Here is a 23067-nt window from a genome sequence, read left to right as displayed (position 1 = left end):
GAAATGAGGTTAAGTTCCTGGAAGTACCAGAGATCAGTTGACCTGACACTTCTCATTTCAGAGTACAGCAATGTCAGGTCAGCATGAAATATGGTTCCGATGGGCACCCCACTTGGAAAGAGGCCGGCTTACCAGTATAAGTGCATCAGGTAAGGACTTAGGGCCTTGAATACTGGAATCACACTTTCATTTCATGATGTCATATTCTTCCTTTGAACCTTAGGAAACAAGTTTTGAACTCCAATGTTCTTAGAAATCATCTATTCCAGAATCCTTCAATCAAGCATGCAGAAACTGTCTAGGATGGAAAAGGGGCTTTCTTATCCCAAGCAGCAGAGAAAAAGAGAGAAAAGCAAATTTTTTCTTCTCTTCTGCTCATTGTTACTCTATACTCATTTATTTGGCAGGAAGTGGTTCATTGCTGCAGTGAGGCCATACTCTCTCCAACTGCAGATGTCTGCATTAATTTGGGGTTCTCTTTTTGTCTTCTGACTAGGGTTTGTACTGGGACCCTTCATTGCTCTGCTGGTGACTGGATTAATCTGTCAGTCTCTGGGCTGGCCAATGGTTTTCTTTATTTGCTGTGAGTCATTTTCTAGAGAAACTCAGGTGTTATTCAGAATTAAGGCATCAAAAATAAAAACCTAATATAAGAAAAATACTCCTATGAAGTTAGTGATGCTAAGATGCATAAACCTTATTGAAAGGAGAGAAAGAAATCAGCATTTATGAAGTTCCAATTAAAAGCCAGGCATTGTGCAAGGAACTTCCCATGTCTTTCTGTGCCTTCTCAGCACTGGGCTTCATCTTTCTGACCCTTCCTTCTCAGCCTCATCCCCTATAGACCTGTCCTTTTCCACTTCTCACTACCCCTTGTCTTCAGAGTTTTCCCCTGGCTCCTTTTCCTCCAGGGCTGTATTCCCTCCCTAGACAATTTCATCTGTGCTGAGGGACAATTGTCACCTACCGTGTGTCCCTGGGCAAGTACCTTGGCCTTTCTGAGCCTCAGTTCTCTCCCTTTGACAATGGGCTGCTGCTTGTATCACATGTATTTTTTGAGGGTTAGATAGAGATATCCACATGCACAGGCTTTGAGTAGGTGCTCACGTCTTTCCACTTACATTTTTCTTAGAGATTGGGCTCTGGGGATACAACGTGAAGTTAAAAGAGTATATTATACCTCATTGAGGGCAAAGCAGTGCATTTACATGCTGAGTTTGGCTTAGAGAGTGGCCACATTTGAGCAACATGGATGCTCTCAGGAGGTAACTCTTAGGCACCTGCAGCTCTAGGCCTAGTTGGAATTTCAAGGACACGGGCTCTTAAACATCGTAAACAGTATCAAGGACTCATCATTGAACCATCTTTCTTCACTGGTCTTTGCCCTTGCCCTTGGAGGATTGCTGCTGTTCTACTGGGGAATGAGACAGAACTCCCTCTACTAGGAACACAGCCCTCCCTCTGTTGTCATGTGTAACTCTACTTATTATGACAATATACAATGAGTATCTGAACATATTTATATGCCCTGTATGCATGCCCTGGAGAACTCCCTCCTACCCATGCATCCCCCATAAATAACACCCCACATCAGTGCTCCTCCCCTGCCATAGTAGAACCTCTCTGTGATCACTGCAGGATCACAGAGACAGCCAAAGTAGATACAATGCCAGGTAGAGGTGCTCCTGAGGGCTACAGAGATATCCAGGTCCTACGGTCATGGCAGATGATGCTGGATTTTGGTGCCTTGCCAGTGGGCCCTACTTTAAAAATTGTGCTTGTGAGTGTGATGGAATTGGACTCAGATGTGACCTCTCTACACATGCCTCTTCTGTCACTTTTACTGAAACTATGTTTGTTGCTGGGTTTGGTGTGTGCTCAGGAGGCATGAATCTCTGGTCCATCCATGTGCCAGCTGGGGTCTGAGTCTCAGCAGAGTTGCCGCACCTACTTTCCAGCTCATTGAATTTATCCAGGTCAGCTAATAGGGAGGTGATTATGGTCAACCACCACACCAAGGAACTGAGAGAGTCTACAAATGCAAGCAGAAGAATCTCATTCATCAGTGATGTTTGCTCCAAGCCTCTTCTTGATTTAGAGTAAGAGTGGACATCACCATCCCAGGGTCCACAGGATGAAGGAATAAAATGTGGATTAGAGTAGACTTACTCGTATTCTACTATAGAACTACTGTGACTCAAGCAATGGAAGAAATTGTATCATTGATGTGGAGACTGTGTCCATGGATGTTGCTGAGGGCAGGGAGAAGGAAGAAGAGGTGTGATATGGGGGCATTTTGGGGATTTGTAGCTGTCCTGAATGATACTGCAGGGACAGATGCAGTACATAATATATTCTGCCATAACACACTGAATGGACTGGGGAGAGTGTAAAGTACAATGTAAACTATAATCTATGCACTGTAGCAGTGCTTCCAAATGTATTCACCAAATGCAATGAATGTGTCACACTGATGAAAGAAGTTGTTAAAGTAGGAGGAGTGGTAGTGGCAGGGACTGGGGTATACAGGAACTTCTTATATATTTTTTTAATTTATTGAAGTATATCACTCATACATAAACATAAACAGTAAGTTTATAGTAATAGTGGTGAACTTACAAAACCAACATATATAACAACGTACAGGACTCTCATAACACACCCTACTTAACTTGCATTGTTCTTAAATCTTTTTAACTAATGATTAAAGAGCATTGTCAAAATAGTACTACTAGGAAGTAGCTGTGGCTCAATTGGTTGGCTTCCCATCTACCATATGGGAGACCCTGAATTAACAGTCCAGGGCCTCCCTGTGAAGGCAAGCTTGCCAGCAAGCTGTGGAGAGCAGCCGGCCTGCACGCTGCAGAGTGCCCCTGGCCTGCAAGGGCCGCGGACAGCCAGCTCAGCAAGGTGACACAACAAAAAAGGGAGAAAATCCAAAACACAGAAGAAAGCGCAGCAAATGGACACAGAGAACAGACAAGAAGCAAGCCACAAGGGGGGCACAGAAGAACACACTGTGAATTGACAGAGAGCAGACAGAAAGCAAGTCACAAGGGGGAAGGGATGATAATAAAAATGGTACTAGTCACCAAAGTATTTTCCCCCAATACACCCTATTATTATTATTATTTTAACATTTATATATGCACATATATAAGCAATTATATGTATAGTAAAAGTTGTGAACTTACAAAGCAAACATGCATATCATCATATGGGGTCCCGTATATCAACCCTGCGGCGGCTTGCTCGGTCGGTAGAGGTGGGGTCTGGCTGCGGACGAGGGGTCGGTCCAGCTCTGGACGAGGGGTCGGTCCCGCTTGGGACGAGGGGTCGGTCCCACCTGGGACGAGGGGTCGGTCCGGCAGCAGACGAGGGATCGGTCTCACAAGGGGTTGCGCGGTTCGGCTGACGGGGTCGCCCGGCGAAGCCGGCGACGTAGGGGTCGCCCGGCAAAGCCGGCGACGAAGGGGTCGCCCGGAGAAGCAGGCGACGAAGGGGTCGCCCGGAGAAGCAGGCGACGAACTGGGGACAAGGGAGGCCAGGCCCTTGTCGGGAGCTCTCAAGACTGGAGGGCGCACGGCAGAAGAACTACCGCGGAGACAAGGTAAACACGCAAGTCCACTTTACTGAGGGAGAGGCAACAGTTTTATAGGGGCTGGGGAAGGCTGATTGGTCGAAGCCACGCCCTGTTCTGATTGGTTGCCGGCGAAAGGTCAGTGGGCGGTACTGGACGGGGGAGGGGTGGTGGTTAGGGATTGGCTGTCGCTGTTGCTGGGGGAAGGGGCAGGGTTTAGGGATTGGTGGCTGCTGTTGCTGGGGTGGAGGGTAGACTTGAGTTTCCCGCCCACGCCTGGCTGTTGCTGCTGTCGGGGGAGGGGAAAAGGGCGGGCTGGATTTTTCCGCCCACGCCTGGCTGTTGCTGCTGTCGGGGGAGGGGAAAAGGGCGGGCTGGATTTTTCCGCCCACGCCTGGCTGTTGCTGCTGTTGGGGGAGGGGAAAAGGGCGGGCTGGATTTTTCCGCCCACACCTGGCTGTTGCTGCTGTCGGGGGAGGGGAAAAGGGCAGACTGGAATTTTCCGCCCTGCGCCTGCGCAGGGAGAAGGAAGAAGAAGGGTGCCGCCCCACAAGGCATCGGGTGGCACCATCTGGGAGGGGGGGCGGCCGCGGAAGCATGGCCGCTGAGAAGGGGAGACCCGAGGGCACTCTGCGCCCATGCCGAGCTCCCTTCAGGGGTGGCGGTGAGTCCGACCAGCCACCCTATTATGGGGGCAGCGGCTTGGCCTGCCGCGGCTGCTCCCCCGCCAGGCCAGCAAACCACACTTCAGCCCGAGGGGTGACCGCATTTCCCCCTTCTTTTCAAATATGGGCCAGGATGGCAGCAGCAACAAGTAGCTGAGGCCCAAGAGGCAGTAAGCAATGAGGGAAGCGGAGCTGAAGAGGGAGGTGAGTATGACGGGGATACAAATGTACAATTTGGGGGGTGGTATCTTGCCGTTGCAAGCAAGGGTGGCCAATGTCCAATTCTCGTTGATCTCGGTGGCTATAAGGTCTATCTGTTGTTAAAAGTCCCGAATGACAGCGCGTTACAGGTAGTTGATCTCTTCTTGGCGGCGAAGAGCGGTAGAGGCAGACTGTGTGATGGTCTGGAGGATCGCAGCTGTGAGGACAAGTCGCGTCAGGGCACCAGCGGTGATGGTGGCGGCAGCGTCAGGAGTGGTGGAGATGTAGGCAAGGACAACAGGAAGGTCAAAGTCTCCACGGGCGCGAGAGAGGCCGATGTTAACGGGGCGGGCCGACATGGGGCGGCCCAATCTGCAACGCAATGGGAGTTCAAGCAAAAAAGGAGGGGGGCGGGGGACGAGAAAGGACGCTTTGGATGGCTGAGAAGAGGAGTGAGGTCGAGACAGGAGGAAGCTCCGCAGAAGTATGGGGAGGCAAAAGCAGAAACGTTATTAGATGCTAGAAAGCAGGCCGTGGGCTGGGGAAAGTGGGTTGCGGGCCGTTTAGTGGGGCTGGAGCTGCTTGAGAGCGATGGCGGCATGGGGGGCCGCGGTTACAGAAGACTTGGGGCTGTTTCAGAGAGATCTTACACCGGTGAGTGTCTAGGAGACCGGCGAGGGCCCGAACTTGTGGGGCTTGCTTAGCAGATAGGATGTTACCCATCGCTAATGGCCTTTTGGAGCCGATAAGAAAAGGGGCCCTTACCTTGAGAGTGCGGCGATGGGAGCCGAGGTGCGCGGTGAGACGAGGGGTCGGAGCCGGTGGGACTCCGACGGTGGTCGCAGGCCAAAGGAAGGCCCCGACGAGGGGAGGGCGGGACGACGAGCAGTGGCGCAAGGCAAAGGGGAGCAAGCACGGAGGGGAGGAGGCAGAGGTGAAGGTAGGGGTGGAGGTGCTCAGGCACGCGCTCCTGAGAGTTTTATTGGCGCCTCTTAATCATAGCGGGTCGGTATAAGCCCCCGACATGGAAGGAGAAAGCCATCCAGCGATTCTCCCAGACCGCCGTGGATCATATGAGGTCACCAAGGTTCAGGAGCAGCAATGCAGAGCGAAAAGATAGGGGTGAGAAGAGAGGAGAGCGTAGGGCTATGGTAGGATTACTTCAGACGTGCAAGCGCGCGCTCCCGAGAAATCCAAGGCTCCTCTTAATCATAGCGGGTCGGTATAAGCCCCCGACATGGAAGGAGAAAGCCATCCAGTGATTCTCCCAGACCGCCGTGGATCATATGAGGTAGCCAAGGCTCAGGTAGCAGCAATGTTGCACGAGAGAAGTCTCAAGGTGAGAAGAGAGGAGGGTGTAGGGCTGTGGTAGGATTACTTCAGACGTGCAAGCGCGCGCTCCCGAGAAATCCAAGGTTCCTCTTAATCATAGCGGGTCGGTATAAGCCCCCGACATGGAAGGAGAAAGCCATCCAGCGATTCTCCCAGACCGCCATGGATCGAATGAGGTAGCCAAGGCTCAGGTAGCAGCAATGTTGCACAAGAGAAGTCTCAAGGTGAGAAGAGAGGAGGGGGGGCCGCCAGGTTATGGAGTGAGGCTGTGGTGGAGTTGCCTTGCCCCACGTTGTGCTGTGGTGGGGTTGCCTTGCCCCACGTTGGGCGCCAACTGCGGCGGCTTGCTCGGTCGGTAGAGGTGGGGTCTGGCTGCGGACGAGGGGTCGGTCCAGCTCTGGACGAGGGGTCGGTCCCGCTTGGGACGAGGGGTCGGTCCCACCTGGGACGAGGGGTCGGTCCGGCAGCAGACGAGGGATCGGTCTCATAAGGGGTTGCGCGGTTCGGCTGACGGGGTCGCCCGGCGAAGCCGGCGACGTAGGGGTCGCCCGGCAAAGCCGGCGACGAAGGGGTCGCCCGGAGAAGCAGGCGACGAAGGGGTCGCCCGGAGAAGCAGGCGACGAACTGGGGACAAGGGAGGCCAGGCCCTTGTCGGGGGCTCTCAGGACTGGAGGGCGCACGGCAGAAGAACTACCGCGGAGACAAGGTAAACACGCAAGTCCACTTTACTGAGGGAGAGGCAACAGTTTTATAGGGGCTGGGGAAGGCTGATTGGTCGAAGCCACGCCCTGTTCTGATTGGTTGCCGGCGAAAGGTCAGTGGGCGGTACTGGACGGGGGAGGGGTGGTGGTTAGGGATTGGCTGTCGCTGTTGCTGGGGGAAGGGGCAGGGTTTAGGGATTGGTGGCTGCTGTTGCTGGGGTGGAGGGTAGACTTGAGTTTCCCGCCCACGCCTGGCTGTTGCTGCTGTCGGGGGAGGGGAAAAGGGCGGGCTGGATTTTTCTGCCCACGCCTGGCTATTGCTGCTGTCGGGGGAGGGGAAAAGGGCGGGCTGGATTTTTCCGCCCACGCCTGGCTGTTGGTGCTGTTGGGGGAGGGGAAAAGGGCGGGCTGGATTTTTCCGCCCACACCTGGCTGTTGCTGCTGTCGGGGGAGGGGAAAAGGGCAGACTGGAATTTTCCGCCCTGCGCCTGCGCAGGGAGAAGGAAGAAGAAGGGTGCCGCCCCACAAGGCATCGGGTGGCACCATCTGGGAGGGGGGGCGGCCGCGGAAGCATGGCCGCTGAGAAGGGGAGACCCGAGGGCACTCTGCGCCCATGCCGAGCTCCCTTCAGGGGTGGCGGTGAGTCCGACCAGCCACCCTATTATGGGGGCAGCGGCTTGGCCTGCCGCGGCTGCTCCCCCGCCAGGCCAGCAAACCACACTTCAGCCCGAGGGGTGACCGCACAACCCTCCACCAACACCTGCATTTTTGAGATGTTTGTTCCAAATTATGAAAGAATATTGTCAAACTCTTATTACTAATCATAGTCCTTATCTTAGATTTGGTGTGTTTTGTCCCCCAACACATCTATTATTTTTTTAAATAAAATTTTTATGACAGAAGTTGTGAACTTATAAAACATTCATTCACATGTGCAGCATTCCTAAACAACACCCTTCTATCAACACACCACATTGTGGTGGGACATTTGTTACAGATAAGAGAATATAATCTGATTGTTACCACATCCATAATGTACATTTGGCTCGAATTTTCCATACTGTCCCATTATCAACACAGTACATCTTTGGCATAGATGAAAGACTATTATATTATACAGTCCATAGATCACTCCAGCTGTATTTTTCCCATGCTTCTCCACATTCCCAATACCCGGCAGTAGTGATGTATATTTGCTCTAGCTCACAAAGGACACTCTTGCATCTATACCATCAACCACAATTCTCATCCACCTCTTGGTTTACTGTGCTATTCTGTTCCTAGATTATTCTCTAGCATTCTGTCAATGACTTTTACATCCCTAGACTACCATTTTCAGTCACTTGCCCATTTATAAACTAGCTGTTATACACTATGTCTTACCATCCACTTTCTATATATTCTCTATATATTTCTATATATTAGTAAAGCTAATTAAAACATCTATATATATTAAGCATCTGTAGTACATCTCAGTCCTCCTCATATTTCCTTTAAGAATCCACCACCTACTACAGGTTCTAAAGATATTTTCCCACAATTTCTTCTAGTAGCTTAATGTTTCTAGCTTTTACTTTTAGATTTTTTATCCATTTTGAATTCATTTTGGATAAGGTGTGAGATAGGGGTTCTCTTTCCTTCTTTTGGTTGTGAAAAACCAGTCCTTCCAGCACCATTTGTTGAACAGACTGTTCTGCCCAAGCCATGTGGGATTGACAAGCTAGTCAAGACCATACATGTGATGGTCTGTTTCTGAACCATCAGTTTGGTTCCATTGGTCTATGTATCTGTCTTTATGTTAGTACCATGCTGTATTTACCACTATAGCTAGGTAACATGATTTAAAGTCTGGACATGAGAGTTTGATTTTCCTTTTTAAGATGTTTCTAGCTATTCAGGACCCCACAACCTTCCAAATATATTTGATAACCATGTTTTCAATAAAAAAAATACCGGGGTACTTTTTCTCACAGTTGCATTGAATCTCTATATCAAATTGAGTAGACTGACATCTTAATGATATTTAGTCTTCTAATCCATGAGCATGGAATTTTTTCCACTTATTTAGGACTTATTTGATTTATTTTAACATTGAGATGCAGTTTTCTAAATATAAGTGCTTTACATTGTTGGATACGTTTATTCCTGACTATTTGATTTTATCTGTCATATTTTATTTTCACCACTCTTTTGACATTTTTAGTTACTTTTATTGATACCATCTTCACTTCTAGACCCTCTTCTGGGCTCCTCTCGCCTGTCTTTTCTTTTCAGGCTCTAGCACACCCTTTAATATTTCCTGAAATTCTGGTCTCTTAGAAATGTTCTCAGTTTCTTTTTATGTGTGAATATTCTAATCTCACCCTCATTTTTGAAAGACAGTCTTGCTGGATATAAAATCCTTCCCTGGAAGTTTTTCTCTTGTAGTATCTTAAATATATTAAACCATTGTATTCTTGCCTCCATGTTTTTGGTGAAAAAGCAGTTCTTAATCATATTGGGTATCCCTTATATATTACGCATTGCTTTTCTCTTGCTGTTCTCAGAGTTCTCTCTTTGTCTTTGGCATTTGACATCTTGCTGAGTATGTGTCTTGGAGTAGGTCTATTTGGATTTTTTCTGATGGGAGCACATTATGCTTTTTGCACATGGATATCCATGTGGTTCAATTGGGTTGGGAAATTTTCTACCATTATTTCTTCAAATATTCCTTCTGTTCCATTTCCCTTCTCTTCTCCTTCTGGGACACCCATGACACATATCCATTCTTCATCTGTTCTTTTGTCCATTCACTTTCAGAGGCCATTTCTTCAAGCTCACCAGTCCTTTCTTCTGCCTCCTCAAATTTGCTATTATATGATTCCAAAGTTTTTAAAATTTCATTTACTGCACATTTCAATCCCATAAAATCTGCTATTTTTCTATGTATGCTTTCAAATTCTTCTTTGTGTTCATCTAGTGTCATCTTAATACCCTTAATCTCTTTAGTCATCTCATTGAATTTATTTAGGAAATTTGCTTGAACATCTATGAATAGTTGTCTCAACTCCTTTATGTCAACTGGAGGCTTACCTTGTTCCTTTAACTGTACAATAGCTTCCTGTTTCTTGGTGTGGATTGTAATTTTTTGTTGGTGTCTTGGCATCTGGATTACTAGAGTATCTATTCTGGGTGCAGATTTTCTCTTTAGTGTAGGGCTTCCTGCCCTTTCTCCCTTGTTGGTTGTATAGTAGGAGTGAAGGATGTTGTTGGCACTAGAAGCTGCACTCAATGCCCCAGGGACCACTGAAGCTTCTCCCACTTTCTTCTTTGCCAGGAGTAGGGACAGAGACACAGCTGTGTGTAATAATCCAAGTCATGCAGGCCTAGACTATTTTTGCTGTTACCTGGATAGGCTGGTGCAGGGCATTCTAGCCTCCCCTCTGCCAGAGGTGAGGCTGAAGCCTAGTCTAGGCCTGCAGGCTGATCTGGGTGAAAGAAACTGCTTCCTACTATGACTGTGATTTTTGGTCAGCCTGGTTACCCCTCATGCTGGGGGTGGAGTCTCAATGGTGGCCACCAGTCTCTTTCCAGTTTGAACAGATTCAACCCTAACTGTTCCTAGGGTTATGTCTTAGCCAGTTGAGTCTACTAATCAATAGCAAAAATTGGTTGCCAACCATCTCCTCTGCTCCTGTTTTTGGGAAATGGATTTTCCAATTCCAGCCACAGAATAGCTCCTGGGGCAATTTGTGCTGCCAGAGTGGGATAATCACAGACCTCCATGGCTTTGCTGGCAACTTCCTGGAGAGGTTGGAGCAGGACCCTGCAGCTTGCTTCCTGCTGTAGGTGGGGCTGGGGCCTGGGCTAGAGGCCTATCTGGATGGAATGAAGCTGGTCCCCACCAGCACTGTCATTTCCAATCCATCTTATTTCCCTTCCGGCCAGGCATGGAGTTAAGATGGCAGCTACAGGTCTCTTTCTGACTTGGACAGGCTCAAATTTTAGCTTTTCTTAGGATCATAGTTTAGCCCTCTGAATTTACTCATCAGTAGCTGAAGTTGGTGCCCAACCATCTCTTCCTTCCCCATTTGGGAAGTGGAGCTTTCAATTCCAGCTGCAGAAGAGCTCCCAAGGAGGTTTTGTGCCTCCAGAGGAGGATGGGCACCGGCCTCTGTGGAGTGGAACACTCTACTTACAAATCTTCTCTGCAGATGGGCAGTCTCCTCCTTCCATTCCTTTAAGGATGTTGCAGGATGCTCTTTTGGCCTGCTGAAGCCTCCAAATAGGTGCTTCAGCTACCTCCAGATAGCTTGGGGTGTTTACTAACTGCTCTGTAGCAGGAGATGACTCTAGGAGTTTCGTTCTCTGCTGCAATCTTGCTGGTTCTTCCCTTTTATGCTCTTTAATGCAACATTTTGTGTGATCTATGTATATTAAAAAAAAAAGAGTATATAATCATAGTTTCCTTTGACCATTGATAAAGGGTGTCTTAAAGCCTAAAATCTGACAACATGCTCCACCTTTCCTCCTTGTCTGACGCTGTTCTCTCTAATCCCAACCTGCTCCCACCCTCCACCCCTTACACTGCCCCCGGCTCAGGGCCTTGGCGCTTGTTCCTCACCCTGCCTGAAGGGCCCTTGATCCAAGGGCCAAAGCTGTGTCCCCACTTCCCCAATCAAGGCACCCATCATCACTCTCTTTCCCCTTTAGCTTACCTCCTCGACCGTCCAACATTTAATACATTTCACTCATTTTTTTAATTGTCTCTCTCTCTTTTCCACTAAAACACAAACTCCTTGAAGGCAGGGATTTTTGACTGTTTTATCCATAGCAGTATTCCCAGAACCTATAATAGAGCATGGCATATAATGGGTGTTGAATCAATATTTGTTATACAAATGAAAGGATTTCCGGAATACTGACCAATGAACTCCACCTACACCATGCCCTAAGCCAGAGTTCCCTAAGCCCAGGTATTTTGTACAGGAAACACAGAAATAAGACAAAATCTTAAGGCTGTTATCAAGAAAGGACTGTACACAAACAGACACACAAATGTAAGCATGAATGTTTGCTCCTTTTAGTGTTTCATTTATTGCTTCTCCGGCTGACTTGCCAGATCAGTGTAGTAAGTCATTAAGCACTGTAGTCATGTTGCCTCAGCTATAAACTATAAACTATTCATCACTACTCAACACCACCTATTTGGAACCATAAGATGGAAGACAGTAGAGACTTATTATCTAGGTGATCTGTGAGAGCTGGTCTGGGATGGCTGCAATCTAGCCAGTATGTTGCCATCCACTAAGGTCAATAATAATACAGAAGACTGAGAGTTAAATAAGCATTCAAACCATCATCACATAAAAGAATATATAAAGGAAAATTTTTTTAAAAATCTTTATTGTCTTTTTTTTTAAAGATACATAAATCACACAAAATGTTACATTAAAAAATATAAGAGGTTACCATAGACTCCACTCCCTAAACTCCCTAAACCTCCCACATCAACAACCTCTTCATCAAGGTGGCACATTCATTGCATTTGGTGAATACATTTTGGAGTACAGCCGCACTGCATGGATTATAGTTTACATTGTATTTTACATTCTCTCCCAGTCTGTTCAGTGGGCTGTGGCAGGATACATAATGACCTGCATCTGTCCCTGCATTATCAACTCCAAGTCCCAAAAATGCCCGCATATCACACCTTTTCCTCCTTCTCCCTGCCCTCAGCAACTCCCGTGGCCACTATCTCTACATCAATGACACAATTTCTTCCATTGCTAGAGTCATAGTAATTCCATAGTGGAATAAGAGTAAGTCCACCCTAATCCATATTTTATTCCTCTATCCTGTGGACCCTGGGATAGTGATGACCATACCACCTCTAAATCGAGATGGGGATTTAGAGCCCAAATGACTGATGGATGGGATTCTCCTGCTAGCAGTTATAGACTGTCTTGGTTAACTGGTGTGGTGATTGACCATCCTCACCTCCCTGTTAGCTGACCTGGGTAAATCCAATGAACTGGATTATAGGTGTTACAACTTTGCTGAGGCTCAGGGCCCAGCTGGCACATGGACGGTCCAGAGATTCGAGTCTCCTGAGCATAACCAACCCCAGCACCAACCATAGGTTCAGTAAAAGTGACAGAAAAAAGTTTGTGTAGAGAGATCACATCTGAGTCCAAGTCTATCACACTCAGGAACACAAATTCCAAACTTAAGGGCCAATCATATTATTCTTAAGAATTATGCAAAAAATACAATTACTTTCAATTATGTTTTATAGATCTCAATGGCATTAAACTGATCTATCTAGTTTTTCATTCTCTTTATGCTTTGATTCTGGTTTGTTTTCGTCATTTTATTTGTATTCTGTTTCAAAGTTGTTTAATTTTCAGACTTATTTTATGAAGTATTGTCATATCATTGTTTATATTTGATTATATTTTTGTCATTCTACACAAGTTTTTATGTATAAATATCTTATACACTTTTTAATGTGTTTATCAATTGGCCTTGCCAGGACATAGTATATTATCAAAAAACCTGTTGAATAAAAGCAGTTGAAGTAAAAACAAAAACAAAAATAATAAGCAAGCCAAATCTTTTAACATTTGAGCAATGCTCAAGGCCTGGGCTGGATCTCAGGAACAAGGCAACCCCCTGCCAGAGATGCTGATTGGGCAGCCCATGGGATCAGCTGTGTGGCTGGCCTGGACTTGGTGTGATGGAAGGTGTAGGAGTCTAGAGACGAGGGCTGAGGGTGGGAAGCTGAGCTGTCATGAATGAAGGCTTGGTGAGGCCAGGCGCTTAGCACCATTTCCATAAAATTCATCTTGCAGGGATGGACAGCTGGATGCAGGACACCTGTGAAAAGTGAGAGCTTTTTCACAAAGTTTCAAAAAAGAAAGAAGTCAAGCTCTCAGATCATACACTGAAAAATGTCATTTAGGAAAGAGTCCTACCACAGACTGAAATGATTCCAATTCTAACTGTCCCACTTTGACAGGCACTTGTGGCTGTGCTCTGTGTCTTCTGTGGGTCGTCTTGGTTTACAATGACCCAAAGGACCATCCCTGCATGAGCATACTTGAGAAGGAGTACCTCACCTCCTCCACTGTCCAGCAGGTAGAACCCAGATTCTCTGAGTCACACACCATCCCCGGTTCTGCTCCATACATCTTATGGCAGGTTTGTTTGTGCTAATTCTTCATGGATTCCTTTCCAGTTCAAATCAAGGAGACAAACTCTGCCCATCAAGGCTATGCTTAAGTCTCTTCCACTCTGTGCCATTTCCATTGGGAATTTTGCCTGTTTCTGGAGAATTAACCTCATGAGTCTGTACATCCCAACGTTTATCAACTCCATGTTTCAAGTTAATGTAAGAGAGGTGAGTAAAACTTCTGTTCTCCCTTTACCTGTATCTGTGCTGCTTTCTCTGCCTTTGGTACTGGAGTCACAGCGGTACTGTTTAGCTGATGGTCTTTACCTCGAGATTCATCATTTCCAGTTTTGTAACCAGCACAGCCTGGAAAAAAGGCACAGGTGTCCACATACCATGCTTGACATCCCACCCCTTTGTGCCCCGCAATCACTGCCACCTTTCACTCTGACTGTTCTTGCACATTACTGAAGGCTCGACACCACCATTCCCTGCTGGTTCTGGGCTCCTTTCCTGAAAACCCCATCAATAGCTTTGTCACGCTTCCCACCTCTTAGTAAACCAAGCCCTGACTCGGTTCTTGTTCTCCAAGGACCGACATCTCATATCACAACCCCATTGCCGTTGTGACTTGGAGAAGCACTGACACATGGGCCCTTCTGTTGCATTGTGAAGGGTAAAAGAGAGAACCTTTAGAAATGAAATCTGGGTTTGCAATTTGGGGCACTCTGCAATGTACTTCCAGTCACCCAGCCTAAGCCCAGTATAACAGTTTGATCATCTGAGCTCTCTCTGACCCATTTTCTCTTCCATGAAACCATGGAATTGTTGGAAAGATGAACAGCAGGCACTTTGCAAAGGTTATTGCTGTCTCTTCTGTGTTTCCAGGGCCAGCACTTCCCACTCCCAACACCCTCTTCCTCCCTGCTGCCCAGTGCTATCAGGTCCCTGGAGCTAAAATAGATATTAGACAGATTTTGACAACTGTAATTGACCTCAAAACTATTTTTCTCTCTTGGGTGGTGCAGTTCCAATGTAATTCTGGGGTTGCATGTTGATAGATTCCTGGAAGAGTGTGTCAGCTTTAAATACTGAATTTCAGTGCAGGAATTAGTGTATCAGTGCTATTTTTCCTGTCATATGCACTCTTACATGCTTCCTCGCCAGAATGGGTGGCTATCTGACCTCCCCCACTTGTTTGCCTGGATCTTTGGCATCTTCACAGGCCAGATGTCAGACTTCTTCCAGTCCAGGAATATTCTCAGCCTACTCACCATTCAGAAACTCTTCACCACTCTAGGTAAGGACCAGCCAGGACTTTCAACACAGGATGGAGGGAGTCACTTTACCCCATCAGGGGGATTCTCCTGACTGTGTCTTCTGCTCCTCTCCCCAGGACTTCTCCTTCCTGCCCCCTTCAGTGTGTGCCTCCTTTATTTGAGCTCAAGCTTTCTCAGCACTATTATTTTCCTGATATTGATTACTGCAAAAGGAAGCTTCAGTATGGTTGGAACACAGCTGAATGCCTTGGATATCGCTCTCATGTAGGGTCTGTAAAAGTCCCTTTCTTTCTTCCATGCAAACTCTCAAGACAGACTGAAGATTTAATTCACTTTGAAGTTTAAGGCCAGCAGGTCAAAACTTCTGGAGCAGCATCTCTGCAGGTCAGGCACATAATGGAGGAATTAATTCTGTATATATTAGTACGTGTACATGTATGAGCCTCTCAAGTACTTATGAACATGTACAGTTTAGGAATCAAGAGCACAGCTTGCTGTTGGGTTTCAGCATCACCACAGCCATTTATCTCTGGCAAGTTACTTCCCTCTTTGTGCCTGCCCTCTTGCCTGTAAAATGAAAGGAAGAAGAAAATCCTTCCCTCGTAGGGCTATGAAAATTAAAGAGTTCACTTCAAGTACATGGAGTTGTGTTTGCCACTCAGCAAGCTTTTTCCAAGTTTTGGCTTCTCCATTGTATGTATGATTAAGTCATAATTTCATCATGTCAACCTAGCAATGTTAGTTATTTTTTCTTTACACATAAGGAAACTGTGGTTCAGATACTTGTCAACCCAAGATCTGACCCCTGGTTTGGATTTTCCTTGGGATCTGAATCCAGGTTTGTTTGACTTAATTCTTTCCAGTCTGCTTCACCTTGTTTAAAGAGGTAAGAAGGGTGACTAATGGATGTAGCCCTGGCATTTCTACAACCCCAGGTGAGGCTGTGCACATTTTAATTTGGGGGCTGGCACTCCATAAGGAACACAAATTCAATATGTACAGTATTCTCTGAATTTGTGTTAAGTAGTGGCCCTGGGCTAGAGAACCCAAGTCAACCAAGCATTATGCTCTTTCTCATAATTCTGTAAAGAATACTGCCCACCAGATGTATGCAAGGTGAGTGCCAAGGCAACGAGGACATGAATAGATTAGATGTATTCTGTTCACAGGCCCTCCTTACAAATGTCTGCAGGGGTTCTGATTATTTGAAAAGACTACACAATACCAGCGAGGCACATTTCCTGCAAAAATCAAGTCATATAAGGGACTATAAACAAATAGATAAGGGAAATTATAAATTCTAACATTTATGGGGTACTTTTTATGTGCCTGGGATGCCCCAGTTTGAGTGTGAGACTATTGTCCCCATATGATGGGCAAGGAAGCAAAGTCCCAGGAAGTTAATTGATGTAAAGTCGCATGGCCAGCAGTAAGACGATTGATGGCTCATGTGTAGGTATGCCTGCCGCCAATGCTGACTAGCTGTAGTTCCTTCCTCACTACTGGTGATACCTACTAGCACCTGCTCAGTAGGATGTGAAATACCTCTGCCAGCAGAGGTGTTGCAAACATCTGACTTGACCTGAGCTGCATCATAGTAGTAGCCCAAAGACACTATTGCCAGGTACTTTTCAAGAGTCAGAGACAGTATATGTACAAGTTGGAAAAAATTCTTCTTCTCTGAAGCTAATTTAATGTCAGTCTTTAGGGCATTATGTGTTGCCTCAAGTATATTGATTTCTCAAGCTCAAACTAGTTTTTATTAGTGAATGGAGACAAAACATCTTTAAGAATGAATGTTCCTTATATACCTCTCTTGCCTACTAAAGGGAATTCTGGCCTTATGCCTTTGGGGTCAAATTTTTAAAATGTCCTCCTTGGGGAATTGGGTCTTTGTTAGAACTTAATAGTGGGACAAAGGGATGGCACCTGCTGGAGCAAAACAGAAGTGGCAAGAAAGTGGAAGGAAGAAGAGTCAAGCATGACTTTGTGAAAATTTTGGGGAAGAGAATGAGTGAGATAGAGAAAGCATGGGGTGAAGTGGACAGCATCACCGGTATATGAAGACTGGAAAAACACTGGCTTCTCAACATGGTCAGTGGTAATTAGGAAGGCACTGTTACCTCCTTGACATTCTTACAGGGAGGCTTCACTAGAGATTTAGATTGCTTTGAATGATTGTGAATGATGGGTTGTAGATACCTGAATTTTCTTCCATATGGGACTGAGCTACATTCAGACGTCTGAGTTCCACTAAAATAAGGAACCAAATATATTACCATAGTCTGTTGTAGCTGAATACGCAATTTCAGGTAAGTTTTATATATAGAACTGTACTGCATTAGAACAACTTCAAGGCTGTTTCTATGTCTATTTCATATATCGATTGTAGGGAGGATCTGGCATAGAAAGTTCTTACCTTATTATCCTAAGAGCAGTGAGCTGCAGCATCCTGTGGATGTTTTCAGAGGAATTGTCATGGCGCTCAGGATTCTTGACACTGGGGATTCTGCTAACTTCTCTGACCTTGGAATGAAAGCCTTTCTTTTTGTAAAAATAAAAGATCAAATCCTTTCCCAGAGTCACATCAGTATTGAACCTCCAGATAGGATGGGGCAGTTTGTGGCCAACTGATTTTACAAAGAACAACAATTAGGAAAGGCCAGATAAAATCCCAAAGTATCCAGCAACAAGCATTGGGAGCAGCAGAGGCAGCCAGGACTCCTGAAGGTAGCATCACCTGAGATGAGCTGACAATCCCCACCAGGACTTCCTTTGTTACTTTGCCAATCATAAGGGTTGGCAGGAAGCTGATGATATAGTTTAGGCCCTGGAAGAAAGCTGCTGGTGTGGAGAGAGAAATCAGCAAACATTTGGTAATTGTGCAGGGTTAGAGTGATAAAACTGAAAACTTGAGTGACCTTAAACAATGTCAGTTTCTCCTTGAGATAGTTGTTGGATTGGAGGTCAATGGGGTAAGAGGCCAGAAACAGAAATGAATTAAAAAACTCAGCTGAGAACCACTGAGAAGCATGGCAGAATTTCCCATACTATTTTCTGTTGTGGTGATAAGAGCCACCAGGACCTGGAGGGACCCAGGTGATCCATGGAGAGATTCTTCGAAAGAGCTGGGAGAACCAGAAAATGGAGTCTTACCAAAGTTAAATGTTAGGCTTTTCTCAACTCATTCCATAATTAGATTAAAATGTCAGACCCCTCATCTTCAAATCTATTAGAGAAAAGTGTCATTTGTTTTCAGGCAAAAAATAACAAATTTTTCTGTAGTTTCTATAGCTTTTTAAATTCACAATGTCAAACATTACTAAAAATTACTAGGCATGCCAAAGGTCCAGGCCATGTCATCAAAAGCCAAATAACTTTACCAACAAAGTTACGTAAGTCATAACCCCATGACTGATACAGATATTAGAGTTAAACATGAACTCTAAAAGAGCTGTGATTTAATTATACCCAAGAAACCTGGGCACTCTGATGAAAATACATAAGGTACATTTTGACAACCATTGGAATATCTAACAACAATCTAATGGAAGTTCTAGAACTGAAAAATAAAATGCCCCAAATAAGGGTCTTAGTATAGGCATAAATACAAATTAGTCATAACAGAAGATAGTATTGGAAAACCAGAAAACACATCATAAAGAAACATCCAAATTGAAGTATATAGAGAGGAGAGAACAGAAAATAAAGAGAATAAGAGAAATATGGAACACAGTTAAAAGGCTAACATATCTGAAATCAGGATACCAGAAAGAAAGTAGAGAGGAAAAGGAACATAAAAAACATTTTAAGAGACAACAGCCCTAAATATCCTGAAAACAAATGACAGTAAACCACACATAGAAAAAACTCTGTGAGACTCAAGCATGATAATATGAAGATTTAAAATACTGATAGTATATCTGCTGAGAACCAAAGACAGTGAAAACTCTCAAAATTAAGCAACCAGAAGAAAAAAGAAATGTTGCATTCAGATAGGCAGAATGGTTAAAATGAAAAAGATAGGAAATACGGCAAGGTGTAGCAAACTGAATTCTCATATTGCAGGTGTGAGTGCATATTGGTACAATTATTTTGGAAAACTATTTGCCAGTACTTCAAACTTGAGAAAACATGGAAGTTTTCAGAACAGCACCAAAGTATTTTGGCATTGACACAGAAAACACACAATCATCATCGTCATCATTATCATCAGCAAATTTGACTTTCCTACCTTACAGCATCCTCAGAAACCAATTTTACTTGGACTAAAGAATAAACATGCAATTGTGAAAGACAGAGTATAAAGTTTTTAGTAGTTAATACAGAAAAATATCCCTTCTAAAACTGCATTTAAAAAGATTGATGAATTAAATTATATTTGAGATTTTTAAAAATGATAATTTTACCATTAATAGAGACACATTGGGAGAGGATATCAGAAGATATTTACTTATGTAAAATTAACTAAAGATCGGTATCCAGAATATATAAGAACTTCTGCAGAAGAATTTTAAAAATGTCAGACAAGTGATGAAATAGAAAATGGGCAAAGACTTCATATGACACTTAAGAAGAAATCTAAATGCCCACGCACTATGTGAAACCATCTTAAATCCACTAGTAAGCAAAGAATGCAAACTGCACTAGTCAGATTGACAAGTTAAAAAATCTGTCAAAACTACTGTATCATGTACATCAAAAGGAAACGCTCATGTGGCTGATGGAATTGCAAATTGGTATAATTACTTCAGGTCAAGGTCTGACATTTTCTGATAAAGTGGAAAGTACACATGCTGGCTGATCCACAAATTCCACTATTCAATACAAAACCTTGAGAAATACTTCTGTGTGTGTACCAGGATGCAAGTAAAAGAACATTCTTAGTGGGATTACTCATGAGCACCAAAATCTACTATGAAATAAATATGTCCACATGCTTACCAAATATAGAAAAGATAAACTGTGGTACATTCAAGCTACTATGAAAAAGAATGCATTAGAGTTACTTTCTTTGTAATTACTCACATCATCATGAATCAATATCACACATATAATGTTGAAGGAAAGACCCCCCCAAAAAAGTACAGTAAAATGCCATTTACATAAACCACAAATAGGCAAACATAGCTCTAGTGTTTGGAAAAAGAACACAAAAGATGAAAGCATAAAGAAAATCTAGACCAATGTGACAAAATCAGGAAGGCACCCACAGGAGTATTTCAAGCCTCTTGTATATGTCAGTTCCCCCTTGGTCCAGACACGTCCAGTAGGCCCTCAGTGGGTGCGGCTCACTGTGTCCCTCAGGGAGCGGGAGGACTCCAACTCTCCTAAACACTCCACTCCTTCTTTTTCCCTGCCAGGGAGGCAAATCTCCATTGCATTCGCCCTATTGCATTGCATTCATGCTTATTATCAAAAGGATTACTGCTTTAAAAAAAGAGAAAGATAGAAAGGGCATGTGATTTGTACATGTAAAAATATTTTTGGTGAGGCCTTCCAGATCCCTCATTTTCATGTCTCTTTCTTGTCATTGGACTCAGTGATTTCCTGCTGCTTCTCAAGTAATTTACATTTTTTTTGTCATTCATATCCTTTCAAACTTCAACTTTATTTCCCTACATTTGCATCTATTTTTATTATTAGTGCCATTCTTATTTGTCTTGAAATCTCTAATCATTTTTTCTTCCTGCAGTCCCTCTATTATTCCAAACTCTTTTTATTTGTGATTTCTTTCTTCTTACTAAGACTGGTGCAAACCATATCTATTTCCTAGTTTTTCAAAAAATTCTTACTTGTATCAGTTCCTTATTTCTTTTCTACCTGCTTCATTCATTTTTATGACTTTAAAATTGTTAATTTCCTCTACTTTCTGGAGTTGGATGTCCAGTTCATTTACTTTCAGTTTTGCTTCTCTACTTTTCTCTAAATACTTTGGCAGTTTGTTAGCTATAGCACAAAGCTAAACTGTGGTGAGGGTCTCCAGGATAAATGTATCAAACAAAGTAGAAATTCATTGCTCTCCTCAAGAGCAATCTAGAAGTGAGTGGCCGCAGGGGACAGAGGCCCTGCTGGTCTCAGCAACTAGAGGGAAGGAGAGAGGAGATAGTCTATAGCAACCACTGACTTTAAGGAGGGGAGCAAGAAGAGCTTATTCCTTCTGCTCATGTCCAGGTGGTCCAAACTAGGTGATGAGACCACATCTCCCTGCAAGAGGGGCTGAGGAATGTCGATCTACCTCAATGGTCACATTTCGACCACATCCACTTTTCTGTTAGTCACAGAAGACACAGGGCCTAGTTCCCACAAGCCTGTGAGGGACACAAGGAAATGGTTTAATTAATTTTCAAATCAGAAGCCACAAAAGAACTTTTAGGTCAAAGAAAATGTTTTACTCTATAACATGGCTATGGCTACCCTTATAATAATACTAGTTGTAGTGGCTTGATATGGTTATATATTCCAAAAATTAGATATTGGATTATGTTTGTAATCTGGTCTGTACGTGGGCATGATTAAGTTATAATCAGGGCTTTGACTGGGCCATGTCATTAGGGCATTGTGTCCCCACCCCTTGGTGGGTGGGGACTCAGAGATAAAAGGCTGGCGAAGGACAGAGTTGGAGCTTTTGATGCAAGGGTTCTTCATGTTGGAGTTTGATGCTGAAGTCTTAATATGGAGCCCTGGGGAAAGAGACAGAGCCATTTGCCTCATAGTCTCCAGCTGACCTTGTGGAGAAAGCAGAGGCGCTGAGCCCAGAGGAACCCAGAAGCTTGAATCCTTGCAGGCGTAGGCAGCCATCTTGCTCCAACACATGAAAGTAGACTTTGGTAAGGGAAGTAACATATGCTTTATGGCCTGTTATCTGTAAGCTCCTACCCCGAATAAATACCCTTTATAAAAACCAACCAATTTCTGATATTTTCCATCAGCACCCCTTTGGCTGACAAATACACTAGTCATAAAACATATTTTTAATACTTATTTTATAGATGAAGGGGCTCACAAAGGCAAAAGTGACAAGGAGTCAAGAAAATCATGATACAGCTCTGATTCCCACTTAAAACCCAGGGATTGTTTTCCTAAAATGAAGACGGCAACAGTGGGTACTGGCGACAATGAAGTTTCTGCCACTATCTGCACATCTGGCTGCTTACTAATGATAAAGGTCTTTTTTAACAGACTTAGAACCCACTCGCCTGTTCTCCAAAAGTGATACAACTCAACTGTATCAAAAAGAGACCATTTTGGAGTAACGAACAAGATGGAGGTGGAGTAAGGAGCTCCTAGACTGAGGTCCTGCTAAGGGCAGTTAGTAAACACCCAGAGCTATCTGGATTTACCTGAAGTGCTGTAAGCCAGCTCAGCAATAGGTTGGCTTGAAGGGAAGGCAACACAGAACTTTACGAAATAAGGGACAGAGAGAAAGACACAAGAGAGGAGATAAAGATGGGACCAGGGAATACACAACTTCTGGAACTGAGAGCCTTGATCCTAGTTTCTACCTTGTATTTATTGGAAACTACTGAGCAGCTGTTTGTTATCAGAACTGCAACATCATCTACAATAATAGGGAACAACTGCAACATCTACACTAGAACAGGTACAACATTTACAATAAGGCTAAACTCTTTTTCTCTCATTTACCACTTTTTGTTTTTGCTAAGTCTACGCAAATGACATTTCATTGATTAACAAAGCTTCCTGCATGATATTTTCACTTTTAGGTTTGAACAATACTCTTTAAATTTTTTCTCAAGACATTTAGTCCCAGGATTGTTCAAACTTAAAACAAGAGATTTACGTATACATTCAACAAGGTACATTTATATATCACTTACAGTTCATCAAATCACTTAAGTACACAATATGTTACATTATTAAAGTTCTGAATAGACTTTCGTTTCTCATGGGCTTAATATTCCCAAGGCTATATAGGCCAGCATTTGATAAAAAATGATCTCATTTTTCCCAGTTTGTATAGTGCTCTTAGAATCTTCACTGGACCTGGGGCCACATCCAACTCATAAGCTAAGTCAGTATCTTCTTCTCCCTCCTTTTTATTTTTTAAAGGAGCCTGCTGCTGGAGGTCCTGCTACTCCCATGAAGAACCTTTCCCAATTAACACATCTCAGTGAGGGATAAAAGATTTTTA

At 44.3% G+C, this 23067-nt stretch overlaps 1 pseudogene; it reads left to right on the top strand.

Annotated features, from left to right (window-relative positions):
• LOC101424482 (sodium-dependent phosphate transport protein 1-like) overlaps positions 1–15569 on the top strand; it is a 34566-nt pseudogene extending 18997 nt beyond the window's left edge.
• The last annotated feature ends 7498 nt before the right edge of the window (positions 15570–23067 follow it).

The sequence above is a fragment of the Dasypus novemcinctus genome, chromosome 22, assembly GCF_030445035.2.
Source record: "Dasypus novemcinctus isolate mDasNov1 chromosome 22, mDasNov1.1.hap2, whole genome shotgun sequence".
Lineage (NCBI taxonomy): Eukaryota > Metazoa > Chordata > Mammalia > Cingulata > Dasypodidae > Dasypus > Dasypus novemcinctus.
Note: the sequence above shows the minus strand (reverse complement) of the source record. Positions and strands in the feature narration are given on the sequence as shown.